General features: G+C 47.0%; 1 pseudogene; it reads right to left on the reverse strand.

The window, feature by feature from the left end:
* Positions 1–25079, reverse strand: LOC148140933 (cytochrome P450 2K1-like; annotated as a pseudogene).
* Positions 25080–26777: the final 1698 nt, after the last annotated feature.

The raw sequence follows: 26777 nt of genomic DNA on the forward strand, positions 1-26777 counted from the left end.
GAGTTAATTTGCAAAGAGCATTCAAACCCTCAATGAAATGCCTGCCTCCTTTTGTAATGGGAGAACATTCTCAGTTGATTCCCTGGAAACATTATCGTTACAGAAGTGAAGGTGGGACGATATAGATTTGTACGAAGAGTAAATGATTGTGTGCCACGTCACATAGAGACAGGGTAATCCGGTTCTGGTGCTGCCTCACACTTTGTGCTGCAGCTCCCACCTTTATAAAGCCAGCAGTGAAAGACCGACTGGGCCTGTCGCTGGGTCCCATCAGCGAGACACAGCACAAACCCGGTGGGGTTTCGGGTTGGACACTAAGCCGATTCCCGGGCTGGTGTCCAGGTCTGTCACGCCTGGTGGGGCCTGGAAGTGGAACTTCTGCAGCAGGGTGGTGAAGAACAGGAAAAGCTCCACTTTAGCCAGTGCCTCACCAGCGCACACCCTGTGACCTGAAAAAGAACAGGGGACGGTCAGTACCTCACCCACACACACACAGACACACACACACATACACACACACACACTGACACAGACACACAGACACAGACACATACACAGACACACACACACACACATACAGACACACACACACACACACAGACACACAGACACACACACACACACAGACACACACACACAGACACACACAGAGACACACAGACATATATACACACATATACACACACATACACATACACAGACACACACACAGACAGACACACACACAGACACACATACACAGACACACACACACAGATACACACACACACACACACACACACACACAAACACAGTCTGTTCATAGACCACCATCTTCCAAACCCCCATCGCTGAAACCATCCCAATGGTCACCAACTGCAATCAATCTCATTCCCACAGTGTGTCTCTCTATCCCCGTACAGACAGAACTCGAACAGCTGGGAGTACATTCGGCCCTTCATGCTCTTTGCTCATTCAATAAGGACCTGGCTGATCTGCTCCCTCCACCCCACCTTCCCAAACCTTCTCCATTCCTATCCATTTAGTTCGGATCCAATAGCCTGGTCCTGAATCTACTCAATGACTGAATATCCACAGACCCTCAGAGCAGGGAATTCCAAAGACACACCCCACTCTGAGTGAGAGAACATTGTCCTCTCCCCGTCCGAAATGGACACTCCTTTACTGTGAGGCTGTCCATTGAACAGAAATGATGGAATTTAATTCAGATAAATGCGAGGTGCTGCATTTTGGGAAAGCAAATCTTAGCAGGACTTATACACTTAATAATAAGGTCCTAAGGAATGTTGCTGAACAAAGAGACCTTGGAGTGCAGGTTCATAACTCCTTGAAAGTGGAGTCGCAGGTAGATAGGATAGTGAAGAAGGCGTTTGTTATGCTTTCCTTTATTGGTCAGAGTATTGAGTACAGGAGTCGGGAGGTCATGTTGGTGCTGTACAGGACTTGGTGAGGCCACTGTTGGAATATTGCGTGCAATTCTGGTCTCCTTCTGAAAGATGTTGTGGAACTTGAAAAGGCTCAGAAAAGATTTACAAGGATGTTGCCAGGGTTGGAGGATTTGAGCTATAGGGAGAGGCTGAACAGGCTGGGGCTGTTTTCCCTGGAGTGTTGGAGGCTGAGGGGTGACCTTATAGAGGTTTACAAATTTATGAGGGGCATGGATAAGGTAAATAGGCAAAGTCTTTTCCATGGGGTCAGGGAGTTCAGAACTAGAGGGCATAGGTTTAGGGTGAGAGGGGAAAGATATAAAAGGGACCTAAGGGGCAACCTTTTCACCCAGAGTGTGGTGAGTGTATAGAATGAGCTGCCAGATGATGTGGTGGAGGCTGGTACAATTGCAACATTTAAGAAGCATTTGGATGGGTATATGAATAGGAAGGGATTGGAGGGATATGGGCCGGGTGCTGGCAGGTGGGACGAGATTGGATTGGGATACCTGGTCGGCATGGACGGGTTGGACCGAAGGGTCTGTTTCCATGCTGTACATCTCTTTGACTCTATGACACATCCCCTCTCCAGGACCTGAAGAATTATACTTATTTCAATGTCTTTAAGGAATAGAGCACCAAGACCCTGTTCCAGGAGTCAGCTCAGTGACTCTCTCTAAGGTAACTTTACCCTTCCTTGGGTGGAGAGACCAAAACTGTGACTGAGTGTGGTCCCACCAAACCCCTATGGGATCGCAGGACCTGTGCCACCTCCTGAGCTGAATTAGTTGACATTACTGGTCATAGCCTTCGTATTTAACTTCCCTTTTCCTTATTCACTCATGGAACATGTACATCACTGTCTGGGCCCAGCACTTATTGCCCATTCCCGATTTGTCCCGTTGGGAAGGTGGTGGTGAGCTGGCTTCTTGAAACAATACAGTCCCTCCGAGTCACTCACCATCCTGACCTTAAGACCACGAGAAATAAGAACTGGAGCAGACCATTCGGCCCCTCGAGACTGTTCTGCCATTCAATAGGATAATGGCTCATCCCACATTCTTCACATCCACTGGCCTGCCTTTTCCATCTCCCCATTCCTTCAGTGTCGCTGGCTCAGAATCGTGGAGTTCCCACCGTAACAGCATTTGTCTCCAGCGCATGGACTGCAGCGGGTCAAGACACCAGCTCACCACCACCTTCTTAAGGGGCAACTTGGGCAGGGGCAATAAATCCTGGGCCCAGCCAGTGACACCCACATACCGTGGATGAAGTAAGAGCCAAATGGGGGAGCTCAACCCATTGTGAAATTTTGGAGCTTGCTCCCAGTTCAAATCAGAGCTGGCTCTCCACAGTCAGTTGCCTCACTTCAGAAATGGGAATATTTTAGGAACGGAACACATGGCCCCTTTTACAACCGGTTACCTGCAGAGAAAGGCATGAAGGCGTCTCTCTTCACAAAATTCCCATCAGCATCCAGGAAGTGAGCCGGGTTAAACTGGTGGGGCTTTTCCCATTGGGTTTTATCGTACAGCACCGAGGTCAATAAAAGAATAACAGACGTTCCCTAAAAAACACGGAAAGTCGTTCTGAATGTGTTACTGTGCCTGTGTTTAATGGAGAGTGAGTCATGCAGGATGTGGAAAACCCAGTTTTCTCCCTGATCCTGTTAGTTTCACTAGACACCTCAGGTTATAACCGACTCCACCTTATTGTCAAATGTAGCGGCTCTTCCCCACGATTAAAGAAACTCAGTTCCTAAAATCCAAATTGCTGTTTGGCCTGCAGTGGGACATAATTACCTGCAGTGGAGGCTGGGTAGATTAGTGCACAGGGCCCTGCTGTTTGCTGACAGAAGGAACACGTACATAGATTGTGCCTGTTCAATTCAATAAAACAGGTGACTGCCTTTATCCAGTTCACTCTTCAGGGCAATCATAGTCAACCTGCCCAGTTTAAAACTTAAACAGAGCTTGGCAGTTAAGCGCCAGTCATCATTAACTGGTGCATTTGCTTTGACCTCTGCTAATCAGAGTCTACTGGCCAACCAATCAGCACTCTCCTCTCATTCATTAACAATAATGTTACCTGCCCCTCTTCCGCAGTTACGTTAGAGCCCGGGTGTCCTTGGAGAAGGAGCACGCGGTGTCGACCAATACTCTGGGGTTGTTCAGGGAGAGGTGGGCGCCGCAGGGAATGGAGTGCATTGTTTCTCCCTCCAACTCTTTTTTGATTTAGTCCCTACCCTCCCCTTCACTGTTTTGATCACACAGCACTGCCCTTTGATGTGAAGGGCAGTACTTGTCACTGGCCACCCGATCCCCTTCCCCGACAGAAAAAAGAAAGAAAAGAAAAAAAACGATAATATTACCCTTTTCATTGATGAGTGCAAAGTGTTTGTAACAGGATTGAGAGTCAGATGGCACATTTTAACCACATTTTGAAAAAAAGCATGTGTGAGGTGCGATTTGACGCATTTTAAAAAATACAAATGTGAGGTGATATTTAAAATCAAACCTCTTCCCACAGTTAGTGACTGGGTTTGGAATGAAGTATGGTCAAGGCAGGGTCACATGAGGCATTCAGGAGAGCACTTGATGATTATTTCAATAGGACCAATGGCTTATGGGGGAAAGGCAGACGTTTGGTTCTGTCAAAATGCTAAAGAGAGCTAGTACAGATAAAATGGGAGAAATGGCCTCATTTTTCACCATTGAGGTTGTGTGATGGGAACCTTCGATGTGACTTTTTTATTAGCAATTCTCAACATTGAAATTTCCCCTTTTAATTTGTTTCCCTTCTAACTCAGTTCCTGTATTTATTCAGAAAGTACCATCATATTATTACCATGGTGACAATGTTCCAAGTAGAACCCTTCTTCAGGACTGGGGTGGGGGTGAGGGGAGCTGCAGATAAAGGTGGGGGGGGGATGTGGGGGAGGGTTTTGGGTAGGAAGTGGGCCGGGTGGCAGGGAGCAGTGGAAGAGAGGGGAGGGTCTGGGAAGGGAGGTTGTTTGAAATTGGAGAGCTCAATGTTGAGGCGGAGGATAATGGACATGTCGGAGAGGGTATGGGAAGGGGAATTGAAATAGGCGGTGGTTGGGAGGTCAGGTTGGCCAACTCCAACTAGACCCAACCCCAAGATCATCTCCCCCTCCCCACCCCTCTCTGCCCTCAGGAAAAAAATGCTCCCTTCAACAGTCCTTGGTTTGTGCCACTTTCCCACCAACATATCCCCATCACCCCACATCCAACCCATGGTATCTCCCCTGCAGCCGGAAAAGGTGCAAAACCTGCTGGTACACCACTTTCCTCACCTCCCTCCAGGGCCCCAAACAGTCCTTCCAGGTCAGACAGGGGTTCACCTGCCTCACTTCCAACCTAGTTTACTGTATCAGGTCCTCCCAATGTGGTCTTCTCTACACTGGGGAGGCCAAATGTAAACTTAAGGAATGGTTCACTGAACCTCTCAGCTGGGCCCACAGGGGCCGACCTGACCTCCCAGTCACTGTCCATTTTAATAACCCTTCCCACTCCCTCTCCAATATGATCATCCTCAACCTTTACCATTGCCAGACCACAAGTTGGAGGAACAACACCTCATCTTCTGCCTGGGCAGCCTACGGCCAGGAGGACTCATCGTTGAGGTCTCCAATTTCAAATAACCTCCCTCTCCATCCCCTGACTCCCTTCCCAGCCCCTCCACCTCCCTTCCATTCCTCTGATCGACCCTTCCTTCCGGCTCCCAACTGGATACATTCCTCCCATCGACCAACCAGATCGTGCCCTCTCCCTGTGTTCACCTATTCCACCTCACCACTCTGAGCCCCCCTCCCCCACCCTATCCCCTCACCCCCACCCCCAGTCCTGAAGAAGGGTTACACCCGAAACACCCACTTCCCCACCTCCTGGTGCTGCCTGACTTGCTGTGTCCTTCCAGCCTCCTGTTTGTTTATTTTGGTTTCCAGTCTCTGCAGTTTCTTTTATCTCGAACAATGCTCCAAGTGGCACATATTGTGAAAAGTAAGCCTTGTATCTCTGATACCTTTGGAAGGAAATACCCTCTGAAATGTGTGTCCTCAGTTGTCGAATGAGCAAGGTTCGGGACAATGTTGGCAAACCTCTGGATTTCGTGAATCACAGCCTCAGTGTAGGGCATGTGTCTCTGGTCTTCTGTCCTCGGGAATCGACCAGCTCCTATCACCCGATCAATTTCATCTTGAACTTTCCCTGAAACAGACAAAAAGGTAAAGATCTTTGGATGGAGGGTAACAGTTTACAGCAGAATGAACTGAAGTGGAGAACTTTGTGTTGTTGAGTGACACGGAATGGGCTCGATCAGTTCCATTGCCAGTACATTCCCCTCTCAATACTTTGCTTCATCAACTCTGACAGGCATAAACATCAAACTGCCCCAAACACACAGCTGATGTGATAACACCCACTGTGTGCTAACCTCCAAGGTAAATTTTTATTGTTCACTCCTGAGGACAATTTGACAATCTATTTAAAATAATTCCATGCCACTATTCATATTTATTACCCTTGAGAAGGTTCCAATTGAAAGTGCTGATTTGTCGAGTGTCATAATTTCCACAAACAAAGTGCTGGGCAGGAAACTCGGCAGGGGCAGGATGATCCCAGGAGGGACATTTTAGGGCCACCCCCAGAGTATTCCCCCCTCAACCTAGATCGAAAGTATAACAAATCAATCCAAGTGGCCCATCCCCTCTGCAGTGACCTGTTTATTGGGATAACTGTTCACCTCAACCTACATAAAGCCTTCTTGCCTTCAGTCCAATTGGGAATCAGACAGTGAGGTAATTATTTACCCAAGTGAATCAGACTGACAGAGGATCTGCCAGTTCTGTTGGATTCCCGATGTCCCTGAGGGAGGCTTTGTCTCTCTGTCAGAGAGCGAGAGAGGTCTTGGATACAACTTGTTCGAGGCTTATCAATGCTCTGTCTCCACATTCCATGCTGTTGGTTCCCCTTGACCACAACGATCCACAAGATTGGAGTGTTCACTGTGCAGCTACTGGGGTGTTCACCTGGGCTTAAACTCAGGAAAATTGTGATAAATTGGATAATTCTCCGAACATCGATCCAGGTATGGAGCTCAGTGCTGGACTGCAAGGCTCCACCTAGTGGGATTGGTGTGTTGATGCAGGACTATGACTGTGCCACATTGTGAACAGGTTATAGCTCTGCTCTCTTTCAAACCTGCACTCCCAGGTCTAGCATTTTCTCTGGTGTTTAATAAAGTTTTTGTGCTCCAATTCCAGGGCAGAAATCAAATACAGAATTTAAAATGTGGATTGATGAGATGTGTCAATATTGATTTTGTGTCTTTATGAATGTCACCCTGGGTATCATCCCGGAACCTGCAATGAAAGTTGTCTCCTCTGTGCCCAGAGGTGTCACCTTGGGCTCAAGCTCAGGAAGACTCCACTTGCTGGCTCACTAATGATCAGCTCTTTCTAATCCCAACCATTGGAGGGGTTTCTGATTGAGATGGCCAATATCGTGCTGAACCCAGAGCTGTTTCAGTATTGCTCTTGATGGTCACTGGGTTCCTGACTGACAATGTCTTGTCTTATTCTCAATCAGATTCTTACAGGGGTCAGTATTTTACCCTGAGGGGAGGGTGGGTTTGAGCACCAGATGTAGATATGAAATGCCACGTGCCAAGACACTCATGACAGGAACTAACCTCCCTCAGGGAACATAAAGCACTGACTAAAACAAAACAAAGGAGAGTAGAGCCCAGGAACAGGCCCTTCGGCCCAACAAGACTGTGCTGACACGTGATGCCTTTCTAACTAAAACCCTTTTGCCTCTACGTGGTCAGTATCCCTCTATTCCCTGCCTGTTCCTCAATTGTCAAGATGTCTCTTAAACGTTACTATTGTCTCCACCTCCACCACCTCCTCCAGGCACTTACCACCCTCTGGGTAAAAAAAATTTGGCTCTCATATTTTTGTTAAACTTACCCCCTTTTACCTTAAATTGATGTCACCCAGGAACTGTCATTAAGGACTCCATCTATCCATGCCTCTCATAATTTGTAAACATCTATCAGGTCACCCCTCATCCTTTGAAATTATAGTGAAAACAACTGAGTTTTTCCACTGTCTCCTCATGGCTAATGCCCTCTACACCAGGCAACATCCTTATCAACCATTTCTGAACCCTCTCCAAAGCCTCCACATCCTTCTGGTAGTGTGGCGACCAGAACTGTACACAATATTCCAAATGTGGCCTCACTAAAGTACCACACCACTGCCACATGACTTGCTAATTATTCATCCTCTATCCCTGACCAGTGAAGGCAAGCACGCCCAGATGTCTTCTTGACCTCCTTATCGACTTGTGTTGTCACTTTCAGGGACCAAATGCCTCGGTATGTTGGTGCTACGAAGGTTTCTGCCATTTACTGTGTGCAGTACTTCCCTCCTGCATTCGATCTCCCGAAATGCATCATCTTCCATTTGTCTGGATTAAACTCCATCTGCCATTTCTCCACCCAACTCTCCAACCAATCTCTATCCTGCTGTATCCTCTGACAATCCTCCTTACCATCCACAGCACCCCTGAACTGTGTGTCATCCACAAACGCATCAATCAGACCATGTCTGCATTCCCCTCCCAACCATCTATCCACATTACAAGCAACAAGATACAATTATACAAGTAACAATATTATATTAGATTCAGATGCCAATTTAGGCACAACCACCAAACTAACGGGCGGCACGATGGCACAGTGGTTAGCACTGCTGCCTCACAGCGCCAGAGACCCGGGTTCAATTCCCGCCTCAGGCGACTGACAGTGTGGAGTTTGCACGTTCTCCCCGTGTCTGCGTGGGTTTTCTCCGGGTGCTCCGGTTTCCTCCCACAGTCCAAAGATGTGCAGGTCAGGTGAATTGGCCATACTAAATTGCCTGTAGTGTTAGGTAAGGGGTAAATGTAGGGGTATGGGTGGGTTTCGCTTCGGCGGGTCGGTGTGGACTTGTTGGGCCGAAGGGCCTGTTTCCACACTGTAATCTAATCTAAATCTAATCTAACAAACACAGAGTGAAGGATTCCTTACTCTGGATTTCTGGGTAGTTTACCATCAGAAGAAGTCCCCAGCAGAGGGTAGTGGAGGTGGTTTCTGTGCCAGCAGCAAACAGGTCAGTGATTGTAACCACGATATCCTTTTTCTTACTCTCTAAATCTTCACCTCCCAGCTCCTTCAAGACAAAATGAAACAAAGGAGAGTGTGTCACCTCCTTCAGGAAAATATTCAGCTCCATAAATGTCTGGACAGTGGTATGTGTGCCCGAGGATAGTGATCCTTCCAGCCTGTGGTCATGAATGTCACGATGACAATGACAGACTTGGCAGATGGAATACAATGCAGGGAAATGGGAAGTGGAGGGAGGAGAAATACACTCACTCATGGTCAGGCTTTGGGGAGGCAATAGACTTCACCAATTTGAAGGTGGAGGGACAGGTCGGGAAGTCCTTTAAAGCAACTTTATAGCTTTTGTTGGACTGAGTACGTACATCAGGAAGTTAACCCACACCATTCTGTTTTATATACAAACATATATAAAAATCTGGTGAGGCCTCAGCTGGAATATTGCATCCAGTTCTGGTGTCACACTTTTGGGAAAATGTCAATGCTGGGGCGTGGGTGCAGGGCAGATTTACTGAAGGGGAGAAGATCAAGGGGAGATTCGATAGAACCGTTGAAAATCATGAATGGGTTTGACTGGATAAGTAAGGAGAGATGATTGCAGGAGCAGGGTGGGTCAGGGACAAGTCCAGTAGGAGGGGGCAACAAGGAGCACTCTACTGTAATGCGATGCTGAGTGACTGGAATTCCTGACACAGACACAAAGCTACATTCACACGAGAGTCGGGGATATACTTGAAGGGAAATAAGTGACAAGGCAGTGGAGAAAGAATAGGGGAGTGGGATAGCTCTACCAGGGAGCAGCTATCGATATGATGGGCCGAGCGACCTTCCCCTCTGCTGTATCACCCTCCAATTCTCTGAAGGAAAGTTGCCTTTCCTGTCTGAGTTCACCATTAGGTTTCAATTCACTCTGGCAGCTCAGCAGAGATGAAGGGGCAGGACTTAATGAATGTGGGGTTTAAATTCATTCAAGAGATTGATTTCCTAGTCAAAATGAGAATAGTGTGGCTCCAAAGCACTGAACAACAGATTCAGGTGTAATTTCAAGGGCAGTGTTCGGGGAAAATAATGTGTAAAATTAGGAAAGACATATTTCTCAGTTATATTACTCATGAGACTATATTCTGCACACATTGAGCATCCACGTGATGTCATGAGCACTACGATGAGATAAATAATCAGATACAGTGAGCGCTTGAAGCTACACATTCGTAGTTGTATCCAGAAACAAGGGGCAGCACTGAGCGACATTTTAACAGATGTTTGACACAGAATCTTCCTCCATCAAAACCCACAAAGTCCTGGTGTGGAGTCTGAAATCTGGGGAGATTCCCCTTAGTGCTGAAGAGGTGTGTCACTGTACCTGCTGATGCCTCAGAATTAAGGCCTCGCTGAGTGTCTGGATGCTGTTCTCGCTCAACGTCTCTTTAGCAGCTTTGAAGAAACCTTCAAAGATTTCATGCATGTTCACTTGATTTTGAATAATCTTCCTGCGGCTCGGAATCAGAAATCCCAGAGATGGGAAAGAGTTGAACAGCTGGATTGGAACAAGAACATAAGGATCAGGCCTTTGGAGGATCCAGTGATTGCTCGTCCACGGTCAGTGCAGCAACTACTTACATTCAGTGATGCTTCATGGGAGATAGGAGATTGTCATGGCAACACCGCACTTCCTCTCCTCTCCTCAGTGCCCCCACCCCAACCCATAAACCCTCCAAATTTACAGCTTTAGTTTGAATGCTTTAGCTCTCATCCAGAATGGGTGACCTATCAGCTATCATCTGTTACACATGGATTCCAAAAATCAGATACAGGTCAGACCAAGTAAGGATAGCAGATTTCCTCCAAATTAGTGGACCAGCTGGGCTTTTCTTGCCAATTATATTCATCATTATACTCTTAAATCCAGATTTGTATTGTTAAAGCGAATTGAAATTCCGCCATCCACCACAGCAGGATTTGAACCCAGCTCCCCCAGGTCACTTGCATCATTTTCCTTCATGTGGGAAGCTGAGGGAATCACATCTCTTGAAAGCATTACCCCCCCCCCCCCCACCCCCCACCCCCCCACACACCCCCACACCCACTCCCTCTCCATATCAAGAGTGTGGGAGAATGATTCCACTTCGGGGAATCTTTCTGTGATTCTATAAAATACCTCATTTCATTCTAAATGAGTTCAGAAAACTCATTACGGTGACAACACGTTCAGTGCCAGGCCAGGTTAATTTTGTCAGTGCTGAAAGAGGGCCATTGGACCTGAAACTTTCTCTCCTCAGAGACTACCAGACCTCCTGGGTCTTTCCAGCAACTTCCCAACTATTTTCTGATTGCCAGCACCCCCATTGTTCTTTGCTTTATTTTAAAATAGTTTTCCACGTTTATTTTCTGACCAAAAGTTTTCCAATTTAGCCCACGTAAGCCTGTCTCACATATCAGCATTTATGGCTGAGACACAATGTTAACAAGAGTCTTCAACCTGTAACAAGTCAGATGTGGAAACCGTCACACACACCAAATTGCAAATGACCTCAACACTCAGCCTGAGTACAATACCACAAAACGACAATTACATGTATTGGAGCTGTTCCCAACAGTCTCGTGTTCTCATTAACCATGTTTGTTAGATGGATAAATACTTCATTGTTATAATCAAAACGGTCTCCAAATATGATGGAACAGACGATATTGCTCACAGCCAAATACATAATCTGTGCAGTTTCAAAAGGCTGACCTGTGAATAAACACAGAATTCCATTACAAAAAGGCCTCTAAACAGTAATAATACTTCAATCATTGTCCTCTTTTACAAAGCACAAGTTACTCATATAAAACAAAGAACCGCGGAGGCTGCAAATCTGAAGCGACAACAGAAATTGCTGGAGAAACTCAGCACATCTGGCAGTATCCCTGGGGAGAAAGCAGAGTTAGTGTTTTAACAAACAACAGTACATTACTGGAACAGGCCCTTTGGCCCATCGAGCCTGTACTGATGCATGAAACCTTTCTGAACTAAAACCCTTCTGCCTCCACACACTCCATATCCCTCTATTCCCTGCTTCTTCAGGAATCTGTCCAGTTCTCTTCAATGTTTCTGTTCTAAAGACGGGGACTCAAAAGGTTAGACCTGCTGAGTTTTGTCAGAATTGGGAAGAATTGGGATTAATCAGGAAGCAGGAAGTCAAAATTACAACAAAGTGCACAGAGAAGTGCACAGTGTGGAAACAGACCCTTCCCTCCAGCTCTCCCATGCTGAACAGATATCTGAAATTAATCTAATCCCATTTGCCAGCACTTGGTCCATATCCCTCTAAACCCTTCCTATTCATGTACCCATCCAGATACCTTTTAAATGTTGTAATTGTACCAGGCTCTGCCACTTCCTCTGGCAGCACATTTCCACACACGCACCACCCTCTGTGTGAAGACACTGCCCCTTAGGTGCCTATTAAATATTTCCCCTCTCACCCTAAACCTGTGCCCTTTAGCTCTGGACTCCTCCACCCCAGGGAAAAGACCTGGTATATTTAACCTATCAATGCCCCTCATGATTTTATCGTCCTCTGTAACGTCACCCCTCAGCCTCCACACTCCAGGGAAAACAGCCCCAGCCTATTCAGCCTCTCCCTATAGTTCAAACTCTCCAAACCTGGCAAATTCCTTTTCCATCTTTTCTGCACTATTTCAAGTTTCACAGCATCCTTCCTTTGAGAGGGAGGCCAGAACTACACATAGTATTATAAAAGTGACCTAACCAATGTCCTGTACAGCCGCAACATGACCTCCCTACTCTTATACTCAATGTACCAATAAAGGCAAGCAGACCAACTACCTTCTTCACTATCCTGTCAAGAAACTATGAAAATGCACTCCAATGTTCAGCAATACTCCCCAGGACCTTTCCATTCAGTGTATAAGTCTGCTCTGATTTGCTATTCCAACCTCCAATTTATCGAAATTAAACTCCATCTGCCACTCACTGATCCATCAGCCCATCTGATCATGATCCCATTGTACTCTGAGATAACCTCCTTCACTGTCCATTACACCTCCAATTTTGGTGTCATCTGCAAATGTAGTAACAATAATTCCTATGTTCACATCCAAATCATTTATATAAATGACAAAAACCAGTGAACCCAGGCACTGATCCTTGTGGCAGACCATTAGTCACAGGCCTCCAGTGAAAAGGAACCCTCCACCACCACCCTCCATCTTCTATCTTGGAGCCAGCTCTGTATCCAAGTGGCTAGCTCTTTCTGAATTCCATGTCATCTAACCTTGCTAACCAGTCTACCGTGCGGAACCTTGTTGAATGCCTTACTGAAGTCCATACAGATCACATGCACCACTCTGCCCTCATGAATCCTCAGTTACATCATCAGTAACTTGGAAACTCTCCCTAATCTCCCACATCCAACAGGAAGAGCACATCACCCGAATAAAGGCCATCTTCACACCATAATAATCTACAGACACAGAAAATAGCTCAGTCTTGCTGCTCTAAAAGGATAACTTAGTACCTATATTTTATATCTTTAAAGTATATTAAAGAGAGCGATCTCAATAAAAATATATAATCAAAAAATAATTGTTCTCACAATTGTACATTTACCAAAAAACACAATAAGGTTACACTTTAAAACTAGTCACTTTGCTGCTCCCCTGTTGTGAGATCCCCACATGGTTTCTCAAAGGTCAACTGTGAATTTCACTGTTTGTTCATTTTTGTCAGAATGAACTCCAATGTCCAGACACATTGGTTACTAAACAGCAAAATCAGGCAGCTCTACAGGGTCATTGCTGGGTCAAATATCTGTGCAGGGTCACTGCTGGGTCACACAGCTGTGCAGGGTCACTGCTGGGCCACACAGCTGTGCAGGGTCACTGCTGGGTCACACATCTGTGCATGGTCACTGCTGGGTCACACAGCTGTGCAGGGTCACTGCTGGGTCACACAGCTCTGCATGGTCACTGCTGGGTCACCAGCTGTGCAGGGTCATTGCTGGGTTACACAGCTGTGCAGAGTCACTGCTGGGTCACACAGCTGTGCAGGGTCACTGCTGTCTCACACAGCTATGCAGGGTCACTGCTGGGTCACACAGCTGTGCATGGTCACTGCTGGGTCACACAGCTGTGCAGAGTCACTGCTGGGTCACAAAGCTGTGCAGGGCCACTGCTGGCCCACACAGCTGTGCATGATCACTGCTGTACAGGGTCACTGCTGGGTTACACAGCTGTACAGGGTCACTGCTGGGTCACACAGCTGTGCAAGGTCACCGCTGGGTCACACAGCTGTGCAGGGTTACTTCTGGGTCACACAGCTGTGCAGGATCACTGATGTGTCACACAGCTGTTCAAGGTCACTGCTGGGCCACACAGCTGTGCAGGGTCACTGCTGGGTCACACAGCTGTGCAGGGGCATTGCTGGGTCACACAACTGTGCAGGGTCACTGCTGGGTCACACAGCTGTGCAGAGTCACTGCTGGGTTACACAGCTGTACAGGGTCACTGCCGGGTCACACAGCTGTGCAGGGTCACTGCTGGACCACACAGCTGTGCAGGGTCACTGCTGGGTCACACAGCTGTGCAGGGTCACTGCTGGGTCACACAGCTGTGCAGGGTCACTGCTGGGCCACACAGCTGTGCAGGGTCATTGCTGGGTCACACAGCTGTGCAGGGTCACTGCTGGGCCACACAGCTCTGCAGGGTCACTGCTGAGTCACACAGCTGTGCAGGGTCACTGCTGCCTCACACAGCTGTACAGGGTCACTGCTGGGTCACACAGCTGTACAGGATCACTGCTGGGTCACACAGCTGTGCAGGGTCACTGATGTCTCACACAGCTGTACAGGGTCACTGCTGGGTTACACAGCTGTACAGGGTCACTGTTGGGTTACACAGCTGTGCAGGGTCACTGCTGGGTCACACAGCTGTGCAGGGTCACTTCTGGGTCACAGCAGTGCATGATCACTGCTGCGTCACACAGCTGTGCGGGATCACTGCTGGGTTACACAACTATGCAGGGTCACTGCTGGGTCACACAGCTGTGCAGGGTCACTGCTGGGTCACACAGCTGTACAGGGTCACTGCTGGTTCACACAGCTGTCCAGGGTCACTGCTGTGTCACACAGCTGTTCAAGGTCACTGCTGGGCCACACAGCTGTACAGGGTCACTGCTGAGTTGCACAGCTGTCCAGGGTCACTGCTGGGTCACACAACTGTACAGGGTCACTGCTGTCTCACGCAGCTGTACAGGGTCACTGCTGGGTCACACAGCTGTGCAGTGTCACTGCTGGGTCACACAGCTGTACAGGGTCACTGCTGGGTCACACAGCTGTGCAGGGTCACTTCTGGGTCACACAGCTGTGCAGGGTCACTGCTGGGTCACACAACTTAGAAGGTTTATGTCTCCATTTCTAACCTCCCATGTGGTCTCTGTTTTGTCTCACTTCATTCTCTTTTTTCTAAACACTGTTGTTTTGATTTTTTCCCAAAGTAAACAAAGCAACAGCTTATAAAACAGTAATTACTGCTTCAAAAATTCCAGGAAATCATCTCCAACCTGAAATACCTCCATTATGGAGCAGCTGTTACAGCCACTATTTTTTCCCGTCCTCCACCTCAGGATCCTCCAGTTTAAAAAATGACTTGGCAGCGGTGGGATTCAAACCTACATCTCCGAAGGGAGTGGAGTGTGGGAGGAAGACAAAGATTCTGCCAAATTAAGGAGCAGGGCAGTTTCATTGTCAGTGAAAGTAATGATTTATGGTAAATTGGTGAATTGAGGGTTAGGGGTCGGTTTCACTCAGTTGGCTGGACTGTGATGCAGGAGAACACCACCTATTTGTGACACCTCTGATACTGAAGCAGTCCATGTTCGCAGGCAAAAAGATCCGGACAATATCCAGGATTGAGCTGACAAGTGACAAGTAACATTCATGCCACATGGATGCCAGACTAATACCATCACCAATAAGAGATAATCTAATTTTTATCCCTTAACAATCAAGATCATTACCATTACTGAATCTTGTTTTAGGATTAGTGGTGCTGGAAGAGCACAGCAGTTCAGGCAGCATCCGAGGAGCAGCAAAATCGACGTTTCGGGCAAAAGCCCGAAATAAAGACAGAGAGCCTGAAGCGTGGAGAGATAAGCTAGAGGAGGGTGGGGGTGAGGAGAAAGTAGCATAGAGTACAATGGGTGAGTGGGGGAAGGGATGAAAGTGATAGGTCAGGGAAGAGGGTGGAGTGAATAGGTGGAAAAGAAGATAGGCAGGTAGGACAAGTCATGGGGACAGTGCTGAGCTGGAAGTTTGGAACTAGGGTGAGGTGGGGGAAGGTGAAATGAGGAAACTGTTGAAGTCCACATTGATGCCCTGGGGTTGAAGTGTTCCGAGGCAGAAGATGAGGTGTTCTTCCTCCAGGTGTCTGGTGGTGAGGGAACGGCAGTGAAGGAGGCCCAGGACCTCCATGTCCTCGGCAGAGTGGGAGGGGGAGTTGAAATGTTGGACCACAGGGCGGTGTGGTTGATTGGTGCGGGTGTCCTGGAGATGTTCCCTAAAGCGGTCTGCTAAGAGGCGCCCAGTCTCCTCAATATAGAGGAGACTGCATCGGGAGCAACGGATGCAATAAATGATATTAGTGGATGTGCAGGTAAAACTTTGATGGATGTGGAAAGCTCCTTTAGGGCCTTGAATGGAGGTGAGCGAGGAGGTGTGGGTGCAGGTTTTGCAGTTCCCGCGGTGGCAGGGAAAGGTGCCAGGATGGGAGGGTGGGTTATTTGGGGGCATGGACCTGACCAGGTAGTCACGGAGGGAACAGTCTTTGCGGAAGGTGAAAGGGGTGGGGAGGGAAATATATCCCTGGTGGTGGGGTCTTTTTGGAGGTGAAGGAAATATCATCAGATGATGTGGTTTATGCGAAGGTTGGTAGGGTGGAAAGTGAGCACCAGAGGTGTTCCGTCCTTGTTACAGTTGGAGGGGTGGGGTCTGAGGGCGGAGGTGTGGGATGTGGACGAGATGCATTGGAGGGCATCTTCAACCACGTGGGAAGGGAAATTGCGGTCTCTAAAGAAGGAGGCCATCTGTGGTGGAACTGGTCCTCCTGGGAGCAGATACGGTGGAGGCGGAGGATTTGAGAATACGGGATGGCATTTTTACAAGAGGCAGGGTGGGAAAAGATGTAATCCAGGTAGCTGTGGGAGTCAGTGGGTTTGTAAAAAATGTCAGTGTCAAGTTGGTCATCATTAATGGAGATGGAGAGGTCCAGGAAGGGGAGGGAAGTGTAAGAGATGGTCCAGGTAAATTTAAGGTCAGGGTGGAATGTGTTGGTGAAGTTGATGAATTGTTCAATCTCTTCGCGGGAGCATGAGGTGGCGCCAATGCAGTCATCAATGTAGTGGGGAGTGGTGCTGGTGTAATTACGGAAGATCGACTGTTCTATGTAGCCAACAAAGAGACAGGCATAGCTGGGGCCCATATGTGTGCCCATGGCTACCCCTTTGGTCTAGAGGAAGTGGGAGGATTCGAAGGAGAAACTGTTAAGGGTGAGGACCAGTTCGGCCAAACGAATGAGAGTGTCGGTGGAAGGGTACTGTTGGGGACGTTGGGAGAGGAAAAAACGGAGGGCTTGGAGGCCTGGTCATGGCGGATGGAGGTGTAGAGGGATTGGATATCCATGGTGAAGATGAGGCATTGAGGGCCAGGGAAACGGAAGTTTTGGAGGAGGTGGAGGGCGTGGGTGGTGTCTCGAACGTACGTAGGAAGTTCCTGGAGTTTTTACCATTACTGAATCCCTTACTTTCATTGAGGTTACCATTGACCAGAAACTCAACTGGACTGGTCACATTAACAGAGTAGCTTCAAGAGCATGCCAGTGGCTAGGAATACTGCAGAGAGGAACTCAATTCCTGATCCCCCAAAGCATGTCCACCATCTACAAGGCACAAATTAGGAGTGTGATGGAAATTCCCCACTTGCCTGGACGTGTGCATTTCCAACAAAACTCAAGAAGCCAGACGCCATCCAGGACAAAGCAGCCCATTTGACTGGCATCACATCCATAACGAACCATTCTTCCACTACCGATGCTCTGTCGTAGCTAGTATCGTGGAATCCCTACAGTGTGGAAACACTGGCCCAACAAGTCCACACTGACCCTCTGAAGACTATCCCACCCAGACTGATTTCCCTACACTATAACTCTACATTTACCTTGACTAATCCACCTAACTTACACATCCCTGAACACTGTGGGCAATTTAGCTTGGCCAATTCATCTAACCTACACAACTTTGGACTGTGGGAGGAAACTGGACCATGGTGTGGAAACCCACACAGACACTGGGAGAGAGTGAAAACTACACAGACAGTCAACAGAGGCTGGAATCAAACCCAGGTCAATGGTGTTGTGAGGCTGCAGTGCTAACAACAGAGCCACCGTACCGCCCTTCAACCAAGCTATAAGATGCACTCCAAAAATTCACAAAAGATCCTTTGAAGCACCTTCCAAACCCATGACCACTTCCATCTCGAAGGACAAGGGCAGCAGATACGTGGGAACATCACCACCTGCAAATTCCCCTCCAAGCCACTCACCATCCTCACTTGGAAATGTATGGCTATTTTGCATAACTGAATCAAAATCCTGGAATTCCCTCCATCAGGACATTATGGGTCAACCTACAGCATGTGAACTGGAATTGTTCAAGTAGACAGCTCACCGTCTCCTTCTCAGGAGGCAACTCGACACGGGCAAAAATGTTGCTGGCAGTCAGCAGTGCCAATTCCATGCGTAAAATTTTGAAAACATAGCATGGTGTCAATTCTCACACTGGTAGTGATTGCTATAAAGGTCCCACCTTTTCAACCTCACCCCTTACCTGAGGCATGTTTAAGGTTAAACTCAGCACCAGTCATGTCTACTCAGTGAGAGAGAAGGACGGCGGTGACTTTACCTGTCAATTATGTCACACCAGGTCAAGGAGGAACAAACAGATCTTCGGGGTGAAATGAACCATTGGTTTGAACAACCAAATGTCTAAATTGACCCGAGAGTTGGGAAGAGCATGAGAAAGGCTGTTAATACCCCATCGCACCTAACCTTTAGCAACCACCGTTCACACTGAAGGAATGGAAGTAATTCAGTAAGCTTTGTGCAGGAGCAGACAACCAGACACAGACCATGTTGTGTCCGTGCTTACACACCAGAGTCTGGACTCAAATTACCCTCAAACTCCCTTGCCACTGCACCAGTGTCACACCCTGTTGTGTCCTGTGGGAATCGGTGTGCACGGACCAGCCCACATTTTAAAATAAGAAATCCCACAATGGTGCTTTCCACTCATCTCCAAGTTGTATTGGGACCTGGAACCTGAGGGCCCCCATTGGGCCACCCCTACAGTGACTGACCTGGGAGCCTCACCACTGCCGTAGCTCAGCAAGTCTAGGTACCTCGCCACCCACATCTCTGCTGTATACGTGAGAGCCTGTCACCAACACGTGGAGGCGATGGTCAAAGGACTCGTGTGGCGAACTCTTCAAGCAGACCTGCCCCACAAGTGGCAGAATCTCTGCTGATCAGGCAGGACTGAGTTAAACTGAGGGGAAGCATAGACCTGAATCCTCACAGCAGCAGCAGCATTGGTATGTGGATGCTGCCCTGTAACATTATCTTGATCTAAAGTTGGTGTTGGCATCTTTTATTCAAGTGAAAATCTTTTCTGTCGATGTCAATTTCGAGGGAACCATGAATTCCAGCATGTTATGACCTACCAAGCACTCACCCTTGTGACTCTCAAACACATTGACAAGAAAGCTGGCCTCTTCACTGATCCTGTCTTCAATGGATTTCTTGCCCATGCCAAATCCTCGGAGAGCTGAGATCACAAACTTTCGGTTTTCCCGCCACAACTTCCCGTCACTGAATATCACGCCTGAAAGTGACACACAAAAAGCTGATCAAATATTGTACACGGGTTCTGCTGTGAGTGCTGCCAAACCCCAGGTTTCTATCACCCTTTCCTTTCCTGAGAATTACACCATTCTACAAAAACCAAGACGAATACCATTGTATCCATGAGTGCTCTTTGGAGGCGTTAGCCCGTTGGTCTCCCTTCACAAGATTCCTCTTCATGTTGTCATTCTCAATTCCCCTTTGGATGTTCCTGTTGACCCTGCTTCCAGAACCATCCCAGGTACTGCATTCCAGGTGACAATGAGAGCCGTAAAACCAAATCTCATCTTCCCTCTGATTGGTTTTTGTAAGCAAGCGGCCTCTTTTGGTGTCGTCTGTCCAATTCTGGTCTCCCTCTGCAGGGAGGATATTATTAAGCTGGATGGGGTTAAGAAGAGATTCACCAGGATGTTCCCGGGATTAGAGAGTATGAGGTATGGGGAGAGGCTGCAACTTTTTTCACTGGTGTGTGGGAGGTTGAGGGGTGACCTTGTAGAAGTTTATAAAATCATGAGGGACATGGATAAGGTGAATGACAGGTGTCTTTTCCCCCCAGGTGGAGGATTTCAAGTCGAGGGGCATATTCTTTCAGTGTGAGGAGAAAGGTTTAAACAAGAGATGGCAGCCATTGTTTTATACAGAGTGTGGTTTGTGTGTGGAATGAACTTCCTGTGGAAGTGGTAGAAGTGGATATAATTATAACATTAAAAAGGCATTTGGATAAGTACATGAATAAGAAATGTTTGGAGGAATGTGGACGAAGCGCAGCCAGGTGGGATTAGTTTAGTTTGGAATTATGTTCAGCATGGATTGGTTAGACCGAAGGATCTGTTTCAGTGCTTTATGACTCTATGATACTATAATAACCCTCCCAATTTCAGTGTTTGTCAGTTCATATTTAAGATTGTCCCACAGTAAAATTATTTGTTGATTTAATATTGACCGTCTAAAATATATCACGTGAAGATTAAAGTTCTGATGCTTGAGCAACATTTGTGGAGTTAGACAAATTATTGACGCAGGGGATTGTACCAGGTATTTGATGATTAACACCATCTTGAGAAATGTGATGAAAAATGCAGTACCTTGAGACAGCAAGGTATTGGCAAGAAGTTAATTGGCAGCAAATAAAAAGTAGGAAGGTAACAGGGTCTGACTGCCAACCCAACAGCTTAACCAAGGGAGGGATGTGAGGTCTGTTAGCAGTTCAGGATCTGATCCCTGCCATTTAATATGACAGCAGGAAGCTCGAGTGTATTGGGGTTTTGAATGAGATGTCGAAGTTACACAATGTATTTATGTGGATGTGTAAATATAATGACTTTAATTGCTAGTAGCTTCCTCTCACGCAGCACAAATTTTGGTTGACATTACTTTGGCATTTTCTAGCAAAATGCAAGGTAACAGATTGATAGAATGTGTATTTCTTCAGCAAAAATAAAGGAAGTTTTATTGAAATTTAACAACATGCTTGTTTGGCTTGAAGTGGAGCATTGTATTAAATTCTGAGCGCCACATTGTTGGGAAATGCTTGAGCGAGGATCGCCATCAGATGAATGAATGATGAACGCTTGTCAAAGGTGGTCACCTTGGAGAAGAGAAGGTTGTGTGAGCTTTTGGATGGAGATATCCAAGATCATAAGGGATCTAGTCAGAGTAGGTGAACACTGCATGTTTCCCATTGGCTGGAGGACTGAGAATCAGATGGCACAGAGCTCATAGCATTGGCAAAAGAAATAAAGAGGGTTTGTGGAAAGACACATTGAATGGTGATGGTCAGAAGTGCCTGATCAATGGAAATTCAATGGAAGTTTTCAAAAGAGAATTGCATAAGTGCCTGACGAGGGAAAGCTTTTCAGCGGTGGAGGAAAGGGTAGGGGAGCAGGACCAGTTCAGTTGTAATCGCTGATAAACATTGGCCTAACCCAGGATTATTGGGAATGAAAAGCTTGGGTATTGATAATTGAGGGAAATAGTGGCTAAAAGGCTACAGTTCAATATCATAACATTTTGTGTCACTTTGACCACATAATCAGGTGAGTTGATTGAAGATGGAAATGATCAAAGAGTAACATAGAGATGAAAGAGGGAAATTACCACTTCGGAATGAAACTGCGTCATATATCGGTAAGTTTGGCCTCCCACTGAATTGGTCAGCGTGATTCACAAGAGCGTCTTTCACTGCATCATAACCAGTCAACACCACTGCCTTCAGCGGGCCGAGCTCCACTGAAAATACACTGTCATATTTCTCTGCAAGCTAACAAAGAGAGATTTATTTCATTAAGGTTTTATTTCTAATCAGCTGAAGCACAAGTCAGGGGCGAAAAATGAAGGAAAGAATATTAATCGCCAATTCTTAAGAATTTGATGCCCATCTGTATTTTCCCTCGAGAAGGTGTTGGTGAGCTGCCTTCCTGACCCACTGCAGTGCAGGTGGGTAAACCTTCAATGGTGTTGGGAAAGGGATTCCAGAATGTTGAACATAGAAACAGAAGGAGGCCATTCAGCCCCTCAAGCTCCCTCCACAACTCAATGACATCATGAATGATCTTTGGCCGAACTCCATGTTCCTGCCTTTGGCCCATATCCCCTCATGGTTTGCTTCATAAAAATGTATCTACCTCAAGTTTAAAACTAATAACTGATCCCACACCCACAGCCATTTGTGGAAGAGTGTTCTACCACCCTTTCTCATATCTCCCTCCCGAACGGTCTGGCCCAGACTGTGTCCTTTCGTTCGAGACTCTCCAAACAGTGGAAATCGTTTATCTTTATCCACCCTTATCATGTTAACAATCTCGAAGATTTTGATCAGATCACCCCTTATCCTTCTAAATTTAAGAGAAAGCAGGCCTTATTTGGATCATCTCTCCTCATAACCTAACCCCTGAAGGACATGTATTATTCCTGTAAACCTTCGCTGTGTTCCCTCCAAGGCCATTCCATCCTTCCTGAGGTGTGGAGCCCAGACCTGCTCACAGTGCTCCACGTGGGCTCTGACCAGGGTCCTGTCTAACTGCAGCATAATTTATTCATCCTTTTGTATTCCAGGTATGAAGGCCAACATTCAACCAACTTTCTAGATTATATTCTGAACCTACTTACAATATTTCAATGATCTGTGCACCCAAACTCTCAAGTCTCTTTGCACATCCACTGTTGAGCCAGTGACACTGAAGGAACAGCAATACTTTCTCCTTGTAGATTCAGCACTAACTTACTTCCATGTTGTCATGTTCCCATGTGGCTGGCTATCTGCATCAGCGACTCACCAATATCATTGACCACACTCTGTGCATTCACGGGTAGGCCCAGTGATTGTTTTTTGGACCTTACTGCTGTTCCTCTTACTCAGAATGTACCTTTTTCATTCTCTTGCTAGCTGCCTCTTCCAATTCCTGGCTTTTCCTCTCTAGTGTTATCTCCTCATTCCCATTCCCCCGAAAAATTAATTTGAACCCTTCTCAACAGCATTAACATACTATCCCATCAGGATGCTTGTCTAGCCTCTATTCAGGCGTAAACCATCCAGCTTGGACAAATTTCATTCTGCTCCAGAATTGTTACTAACCTCCGAGGAGTCTAAAGCTCACCCTCCTGTGTTATATCCCCTGGCATAATGGTCTCCTTCCTATCTGAAGAATGTTTTGAAACTTGAAAGGATTCAGAAAGATTTACAATGACGTTGCCAGGGTTGGAGGATTTGAGCTATAGGGAGAGGTTGAACAGGCTGTGGCTGTTTTCCCAGTAGCGTCAGAGGCTGAGGGGGTGACCTTGTAGAGGTTTATAAAATCATGAGGGGCATGGATCAGGTAAATAGACAAGATCTTTCCCCTGCAGTTGGGGAGTCCAGAATAAGTAGGGATAGGTTGAGGGTGAGAGGGGAAAGATATGAAAGATACCTAAGGGACAACTTTTTCAAACAGAGGATGGTACATGTGTGGAATGGGCTGCCAGAGGAAGTGGTGGAGGCTGGTACAATTACAGCATTTAAAAAGATCTGGATGGTTATATGAATAGGAAGAGTTTAGAGGGATCTGGGCTGGGTGGTGGCAGGTGGGACTAGATTGGGTTGGGATATCTGGTTGGCATGAATGAGTTGGACAGATGGGTCTGTTTCCATGCTGTACATCTCTATGACTCTATAACTGTCCGACTCTATGTGTCTATCTGCTTATCCCACTGAAGGTTTCCTGACCGGTGTGTAGCACTGTAAGTTATCCTGAGATTGCTGCCTTTGACGTTCTGCTGGCTATTTCCATTCCCAGCTCCTTCAAGTCGAACTGCAGGGCCCCATCCCTCTTTCTATTGATGTGCATAGCCACTAGCTGTTCACCCTCTGAGTGTTCTGCAGGCATTCAGTGACGTTCATGAACCAGGAACCTGAGAGACATCACACTGCCCTGGATTCCCAGCTGGGGCCGCAGAAACACCTGCCTTTTCTCCCAAGTCCCAAATTCCTTAGAGCTGTTGCTTTCCCAATCCTCCCCTTGCAAACCTACTCCACCCCATACCCAACCTTGGGCGCTCTCTGGTGGTACGGACCAATGGACTTCAAATTGCATTGGGAAGCGGTGACTTTAATCAGCTTTCATTTTGTTCACGATTATTGGACTGAATTTTAAGATTTTTTTTCTGTTCCCCCAGCACCACGTATTTGATGGACACTTGGCTCTGGGATATACCTCAAAGGAACACTCACTCTCACAAATCAGTCCCTTCCCTTTGCGTTGACCTCACTTTGGTTTTTTGATCAGGACATGAATTCCAGTGTTTTCCTGATCTTTCACAATGTCAATATCTCTGGTTATAATGGCATAAAAAAAAAAGCCCAGAGATTTTCAATTCTCCCAGATCTTCTTCCATGATTTTATATCTATCCGCTCTATATTTTAAATATGTGATTGTAAGGATCTGGGAGAAAGTGAGGGCTGCAGATGCTGGAGACCAGCAGGTCAGGCAGCATCTGAGGAGCAGGAGAGTCGATGTTTCAGGCTTCATCAGGAATGGCACATATTAATTTTGCATGTTAATTAAATTGAACATTTCCCAGATTGTCCACTGTGCCAGACTCTCTGAGCTTCCATAACTTTGCAATTGGTTTGTTTTTTTTCTGTTAAGAGTCAAAGTCCGATCAGAAATCAGAGATCAGAGATTCTCAGAACACAGCCCCCAGGACTAACAGATTCCTCGGTCAGGGATTAGGGATCTGCTTCGGTTTGTGGCTCTCTCGTTCTCTGTGAGCTTCTCCTTGGGAGCTGTTCCCTCACACTGCCCCATCCCTCAGACAATCCCCCAGTGAAGGATTCTCACTTACCCCCATGAGAGACCAGTCCAGCTTCTTGAGGTCCAGTTGGTGCAGGTTTCCAATCAGAGGAAGCAGAGTCGGTCCAGGAGGGAAATTCCTGGGAACTCTCCACCGAATAACAGACACAGCCGGAAGAGAAAGAGGGCCATCTGCGATAGGGCCAAGGTGTAGTCTGTGGGGAAGAGCTTGAGGAGAGCCATTGTGTCAGAGTGCTCAGACACCAGTGATGTTAGAGTGTGTTATGTCCTTCAGTCCAGTTCCCCACTGGCAAAGAACAGCCTCCTTTTCCTGATTTGTCTCACTGAGTGTTTTTGAGCTTCAGTATAGGACAGCCTCTTGGCACAGAAGTGGTGCTGCCCTCTCTTGTAGTTCTACATGGAAGCTGTGTCAATTCCCACACCCCTCTCCAGCTTGTTTTGTCTTGTGGATGTGCCTGAGATGGTTTCTTGGCTTCGTTCGGGATCCCAGGATAACTGCAAAGAGGTGGAAAGTGCCACCAACAATGCTAACAAGTCACACGCCGTTCATAATCGGCTGACTGACAGGAGCATGTGAATCTATTTTAACGCATTTGGTATGCTTTCCTTTATTGGTCAGATCACTGAGTATCGGAGTTGGGAGGTCATGTTGCAGCTGTACAGCAGGACATTGGCCAGGCCACTTTTGGAATGTAGTGTGCAGTTCTGGTCTCCCACCCATCAGAAAGATGTTGTGAAACTTGAAAGGGTTCAGAAAAAATATACAAGGACGTTGCTGGGGTCGGAGGATTTGAGCGATAGGGAGAGGTTGAATAGGCTGGGGCTGTTTTCCCTGGAGCATCAGAGGCTGCAAGGTGACCTTATAGAGGTTTATAAAATTATGAGGGGCATGGATAGGATAAATAGACAAAGTATTTTCCCTGGAGTGGGGCAGTCCAGAACTAGAGGGCATAGGTTTAGGGTGAGAAGGGAAAAATTCAAAAGTGCCCTCAGGGGCAAATTTTACACACAGATGGTGCTGTGTATATGGAATGAGCTGCCAGAGGAGGTGGTAGCGGCTGGTACAATTACAGCATTTAAAAGGCATCTGGATGGGTCTGTGAATAAGAAGAGTTTAGAGGGATATGGGCCAAGTGCTGGCAAATGGGACGAGATTAATTTCGGATATCTGATCAGCATGGACGAGTTGGACCAAAGGGTCTGTTTCCGTGCTGTACATCCCTATGGCCCTATGACTATAACCCTTAATGAGATGATGAGACACTGTCTGGTGTGTGGGATTACTGAGGTAACTGTGCAAAAATGCCTGTTAGTTTAAGTGCCACTCTCCTCCCCCTGGCTGAACTTGTTCTCTCACTGACCAATTTCTCCTTTAATTCATCTCACTTCTGCCAAGTCAAAGGAGTGGCCAAGGGGACCTGCATGGGTTCCAGTTATACCTGCCTCTTTTTGGGGGATGTGGAACAATCCTTGTTCCAGTCCCACACTGGCCCCGGCCCACAACTCTTTTTTGAGTTCAACACCTTCAGATTGTGAACCACCTCCTACTTCTTCCTTTTCTTTTATTTTATTTGTTACCTTCTCCAAGTTATTCCTTTATAGCTTTATTTGTTGCATCCTCTGTCGCCATGTCCTCTCGTTCCCTCCCCCCACCCCAGTGGGACAGCCTGTCCTTTCCCATCTGGTAGTTAGACACACCATTATTCTGCCATTCTCTCCTTCCAAACATTAATCAACATCTTTTCTCCACCAGCACTCTACACCCCGCCAGCCCCACGCCCTCTCCCCCAACCTAACTATAGCATAAATGCTGCCCCCTCCCCCCCCACTTCATGTCAGCTCTGATGAAGAGTCATCTAGACTTGAAACATTACTTTGCTCTCTCCACATGGATGCCATCTGACCCGCTGTGATCTCCAG

Source organism: Chiloscyllium plagiosum, unplaced genomic scaffold, assembly GCF_037043375.1.
Source record: "Chiloscyllium plagiosum isolate Xiang-an unplaced genomic scaffold, Cpla_swu_hap1 HiC_scaffold_35, whole genome shotgun sequence".
NCBI lineage: Eukaryota > Metazoa > Chordata > Chondrichthyes > Orectolobiformes > Hemiscylliidae > Chiloscyllium > Chiloscyllium plagiosum.